We start from the raw sequence: 6,226 nt of genomic DNA, 5'->3' as shown, positions 1-6,226 counted from the left end.
CTTTGACAGACCTTTTTCTCACCATTCTATTTTCAAATGTGCCAACCTCTTGTAACCATATTTGGAAGGAGGTAGGAGTTCCAGATGCTTGTTTCATCTGGCTCTCCATGGTTTGGTTGCAGGGTTCTGAGTCTTTGCAGAGTCAGAAGTGTCACCTTAGAATCTGGCCAGGCATCTCGTGTGCTTCAGGTCTCCATGTTTGAAGAAACTTGACACAAATCAAAGAACTCAGGTTGTCTTTTTCTTCATGCTGAGTGTTATCTGTCAGTGAATGCAGATTCCCTCAGGAGCATCGAGCAGTTTCTTGACATTTTGACTTTAAATTAGACTAACCGGGTCACTGAAATTCAATCTTTTTGTTTGAACATTATTTTTGATAGGATCATTGCAGTATTCACTCACCGCCCAATCCATACACCTATAATTCAACTTGAGCATTACAAATAGAGGTTTTAAAGGAGCAGTGACTTCTGAGTAATTATTGTCATTTATTTTTTGTTGAGCCATCCATAGCTCACTGAGAGCTGCTCTTGCCGTGCAGAAGACTTCAGCCCAGTGGTCTCTTGTTAGGAATTTTTAAAAATAGCTAGCTGTGAACTAGATCGGAAGTGGTCAAACCATGACCCACGGGTTATATCCAGCCTGGCCTATTCATCTACGTACTGTCTGTGATTGCTTTCCTTGCTATACCTGCAGCAGAGGTGAGTGGCTGCGCCCGAGGCCTGTGACCACAGAGCAGAAAATATTTTCCATCTGACCCTTTACAGAAAATATTTGCTGACCACAGCACTCGATGTTGGCAGACATATTGTGTGGATTGAAGTCTTTACCAAGGGAACGTTCTCTGCTCTCTATATCATGGATGACTGGAGCTCTCTTGACTGTATCCAAGGCCTTTCATGAACAGGCCCCATGTTCCACCCCCGTGCCACTTATCCTCCAGGCCTAATCCAATAATGCATTCCTCACACTTGAATATTGCAGCCAGGCATCAGGAGTACAAACTTCTATTAATATTTGGTTCCTTCCTATAAAGCGTTGGCAATCTAGCAGGAGTTCATCACCTAGAAAGTGCAGTGCCTGGGACAGATGAGGTGCCCCATATCTGGGTACTATTATTGGCAGCTGAAATGAATTGAGCTGAAATTATAAGAGAACTGTTTGAATAAGATTGCCTGATGCTCCCATTCTGACATCATCTCCCCACATCAGACTAAAAGGGCTTTTCTGTTGGTGCTACAAAGTTGCAGGAAAAATGCCTTGCTAAATCCTCGAGTAGTTGATGTATGGCATTTTCTGAGTTCAAGTCATAAGTGAAATTAAATCTATAGTAACTGAAGCATTTTAATGTTACTTTTCCTATCCGGATCTTGGAAATGTTTTCTGTCTTTCATGCAGAGAGAGAAATATAGGAAAATTGGGCTGGTATTCTGAGCATTAAGGACGACTTTGTAGGAGTTGTGGATAATTATTTGTGCCATGTCTCAGATTCTGTTTCATGATATAGTATCATTACTGGCACTGCACTTTTCTCCTGAGGTGATACTTGGGGGTCCACTTATGAAATTGTGTTTAAATGAAGGCTAATTAATTGCAAAAGGACCTCTTGGCAAAGATTGCTCAAATTAAATAATAATTACCAAATATCCTCTTCACTTTGTGCTATGTAGACTCAGCCTCCAAGTTTCACCAAGCCCTTAACAAGTCAGTCCTGGCTGGTAATTACTCAGTAAGCTCTTCCCTCAATGGAAGAAGCCCCTTCAGTTTTCTACTGCATCTTTAACAACATCAACCACAAGAAGAATTTTTTGTGGAAAAGAATTTCATCTAGGCATGTGTCACCTATGAACTGAAGGCTTTTTAGCTCAACAACTCATCTGAAATACTTCAACACTAACTGTATGAAGAATCTCATCAGTGTGATTTTCAGGTAAGCAAAAGATTTGTTACTGCAGGATTGATTTCAATCTGGAATGCTAGACCTTCTTGGCACTCAGACCTGAATGCTCTTACCCATTATGACTAGTATGGAATGTTTATATATATATATATAACATTCCAATCTATATATGTATGTTGTGTGTGTGTGTGTGTGTGTGTGTGTGTGTGAAATATTAGAACAGAGAAATGTTGATTCATTATGAAAGTGCATACGTTAGCTGAGGTCTGCTCTAGGACATTTCATGATCACGCCACATGGCTTCACCACTTCTGACTCTCCCGGGATCAAAGCAGTTTGCTTGTCTTTGTGGCGAATTTGTGCAGCGTCCACCTCACTTGTCTAAGTGTGAAGGGTATCCACAACTTTCGAGGTTACAGCAATGCAGTTTTCGAAGTTCTTAGACCGAAGAAATCCAACTCCCCAAACTCACTAAAATATACTCAAATTCAAAGCTTAAATAAAAGTTTCATGAGCGAAGAAGGGAAAAGATGTGAGGTTGGCAAAAAGTATCCAGCCCTATCTTGGTAATCCAAAGCGCTTCCTTATTTTTTTATTTATTTATTTTTTTTTTTTAGGATAGGCAGTGCCTAAAGGAGCGGTCTGAGTCTGATGCTTTTGATTAATATGTAAACAGACTCCAAGAGGCTCTTCTCCTTACTTATCGCCAAGATACAATCTGGCACAACAGTTTTGTTTGATAGACAGCATTGGCCTATGCTTGTCAACTAGCCAATGTGAAATAACATTATTACTGTATAATGTTGGCTTAGGCTGCATAATATTTCCATTGTATGACACACATGATGAAAAGATTTCTGAGTTCTCAACCGTTTACATAATTAGCATCACATATTTGTGAAATTAAGGTACCACTATCACAGTTACTGCCATAACTCCTTCCTTCCCGGGTGCTGATACGGGCGCGTGTTCACTTTCGAGAAAGGTCAGAGGAAATGCCTCCATCTCCAAAGGCTCTCTGACTCCCTGCTGTCCCCACAGAAGACATTGGAGCCTCCACTTCATCTCGTGGTCTTCCCCAAAATAAAATGACCAGGCCCAACTTGTGGAACGAGAGGAGAGAACAAGAGGGAACCAGCCTGGAAGACCTGGCTCTCAGTGTAGTTTATCGCTCTACTGCTGGTTTGAAAGGATTATGTAGCCATAGGCTATCTCCAGATAGAAAGATGGTTCAGTGACATCCCTTTGGTAAATAAGTAGCTATTCCTCCTCCTTCTAAACGCCACATTGAAGTAGGCTGTGTTTTCTGATTAATTCAGTTTGAATACCACTGACTGTCTGACACTACAGTCATATGTCACTGATGGCAGCTCAGAGAGTCTAACTTTCTCTAACATCAGTGCACACAATTCATTTTAAAATGTGGTCTAATAGTTACCGAATACCTGCAAGGTAAAGGGAAGATGGGATGCATTTTCCCTCAAAATAGCCTGCAACCAAATTTATGAAAGCAAGCTCTGTAGGCACAGGAGCAGTCTTTGCAATGGAAGGCTGTAAGTCACTTGGAAATTTCCCCCAAGAATTGTCTTCATCTTTTACCAGAGCCTAACCAAGCGCTTGGCACACAGATATGTGAGGAAATATGGTGCCTCCTTTCATTGTCTTTGATGTATAAGTAGAAAGAGGCAAAATACCAAGACACTCTGTGTTTGCGGTGGTCTGATAGCATAACCCTCGTCTGTCCACAGCAGGGAGCAGGCTTTAGTTGAGGTCTGTCCAACACATCTCGCTCTGTTCACCTCTAGAGGCAGGATGGTAAGGTGGAGGTACTGGGCTTCAGAGTCGAAGTTAGGTCAAATCATAACTCTGCTGCTGATTAACTTCCCTACTGTCAGGGTTGGAAAACTTCCCTGATTCTCAGTTTTTCATCCACAAAATGGCAACAAAATCACCTAACTGGGCTGCTGCAATAAGCAAATGCAGCCCACAATGGGAGCATCTGGCACCTACCCCTTGTTCTTTGAACACACGCTGGAAATCACCACTACCAAAAAATGTGCATTGTGCTCATGCGCAAACATGTGCTAAAGTGCAAGGCTTTGACCTGATTTTGCCCCAGGCTTTGACCTCCAAGTCCAACAATAAATACACACTTCCCTGTTTACAACTCCATAAACAGGGACATGTGTTTCTGTTAACAATGCATGTGCTGGGCTTTCTCTGTGATCAATTATTTTATATCATTTTCAAATTGTTACATGCTTATATCTTTCTAGATAGCTATGCCCTGAAAGCAAAGGGTCTGCCTGATTATGGCATGGTCAGAGGGGTTCCCTTCGACTTATCACATCTAGAAATGCCACAGACACAAATGCTTTCAGGCTATTTGCTAAGAAAACTAGCATAAGCTGCTTATCAGAAAATATTACATTTTCCCTGAAAGGTGAACTGTTTTGTCAGTTGCTTGGACTGTGCAAAATTCCCTTTTTTTTTGTCATGATAGGTCACTGCACAGAAGCTTACAGTAGACTTCTCTCTCCCCAGTGGATGCCAGGGCCGCAGGCAAAATCCTGAAAAGCTAGTCTTTGCTCTCAGGACAATTATGCTATCATTGGAATCCGAGGCCTGTATAAATGTTAGCAGTATTCACATTGTTAGAACTGTGCTACTTTTAATGATGTCTTGGCCACTTCACCTTGTGGATCTAGATCTCCATTAAGCTTGGTGTTCTCTAGCCTCTGTCTGATGCTGGCAGAATAATTTCATGGAGAATATTCCATTCCGTTCTTGAAATGCCTCAACTTAAGACTCAAGATCCAAAATTTCAGCCCCTAAAGGAGCGCCATAGGAAGCCAAAAAACTTGTTTCATGTCTTGCTCTACTACCTACAAGTGACACTGGGCAGGTAATTCCAAATCACTGAAACTCAGTTTCCAGATCTGTAGAATGGCAGTTATGGGACCCATGGGAAGGCATGAAATAGACATTTGTGTTTGCTGCAAAGCCCAGGACAAATATATGACATGGAAATGACTATTATTATATTCTAACACATTATCAAGTTCTGTACGATGGTGGTGCCAGAGACTAATCACAGCTGCTTACAATATCTTGAGGCCAATCAATCAATGTCTTGTTTTTATGTTGGGTTCATGATGACAGGGAAGGAGTGGATTCAGCCTGATTTATGGTCTGGACTATACAAATTCTCATTTTGATCAGAGACCTGGGAGACTTTGTTTCCTCAAGTTTTGTAATTGAGAGTAACTATAACAATAACAGTAGTAGTACTAATAATAATAGCAGGAAACTCATAGAGGTTAAATGGCTTGCTCTAGGACATAAAAGCTAGTAAAGGATAAAGATTTGATTTATACCCAATTCTGTTGGGTCCAAACAGCATAAAACAGAGGCAGGAGGCTTCACCACCTTGAGCTGCTGTAATAAGCAAATGAAGCCCACAATGGAAGCATCTAGCACCCTGCCCCTTGTAAATCTTCAGATACAGGTGTTAACCAGAAATCTTGCAACCTCAGGCCCCTTCCTTTAATTTTCAAGATCAAGTAGGAGTGGTTTATAGGTGATTCTTGTCACTATTCAGGTAGAGCATCCAGTCTCAAGGGTGGAGAAACAAAGTAAAAAACAGACAAATGTTTTAGATTGCCTTTACCTTCCTTTTCCTTTCATTTAAAGACTCAAATTCTATTTCTTCCTGACTTGCTTTCTCTTTCTCTGTGGCTCTCTCTATCTCCCTCTCCCTCTTCTTCCCCTTCTCCCCCACTCCCTCTTTCCTTCTTCTTCTCCCTCCCTTTCTCTCTCTCCCTCTTCCTCCTCTTCTCCATCATCCCCTTCTTTTCCCTGTGTCTTTGTCAGGGATGAGAGAACAAAAGACTTGAAGCAGTGAACCATATCAAACTCTAGCTCTACCGTTTCCTACCTGTGAGCTTGGAAAGTTGACCCACCCGTTTCGACCTTAGTGTGCTTGCTCCTGAAATAAAACAAACACTCCTTCCCAGGTAAGACTGTGGTGTGGCCCATGCAAAATAACATAACCAAGGTGTCCAGCAGAATACTTGGCATTTAGCAATGGCAATCCTTCCCAGTCCATACATAATATCTGAACAACTGGTGCTAGCAGAGCAAACTCAGATCACTGTTTTTATCACCTTCTAAATACAAAGGTACTTGTCAAACTGATGCATTTTTATAGAAATGAATGATTGTTTTTACATCACACAGAAGGAGGCAGCATTTTCTGGACTGCATTTGACTGCCAGTTCATGGGTTGCCCCTGCGTTGCCTCTACACGGCTTTTCCATGCTGGCC

The sequence above is a fragment of the Tamandua tetradactyla genome, chromosome 17 (genome assembly GCF_023851605.1).
Source record: "Tamandua tetradactyla isolate mTamTet1 chromosome 17, mTamTet1.pri, whole genome shotgun sequence".
Classification (NCBI taxonomy): Eukaryota; Metazoa; Chordata; class Mammalia; order Pilosa; family Myrmecophagidae; genus Tamandua; species Tamandua tetradactyla.
Note: the sequence above shows the minus strand (reverse complement) of the source record.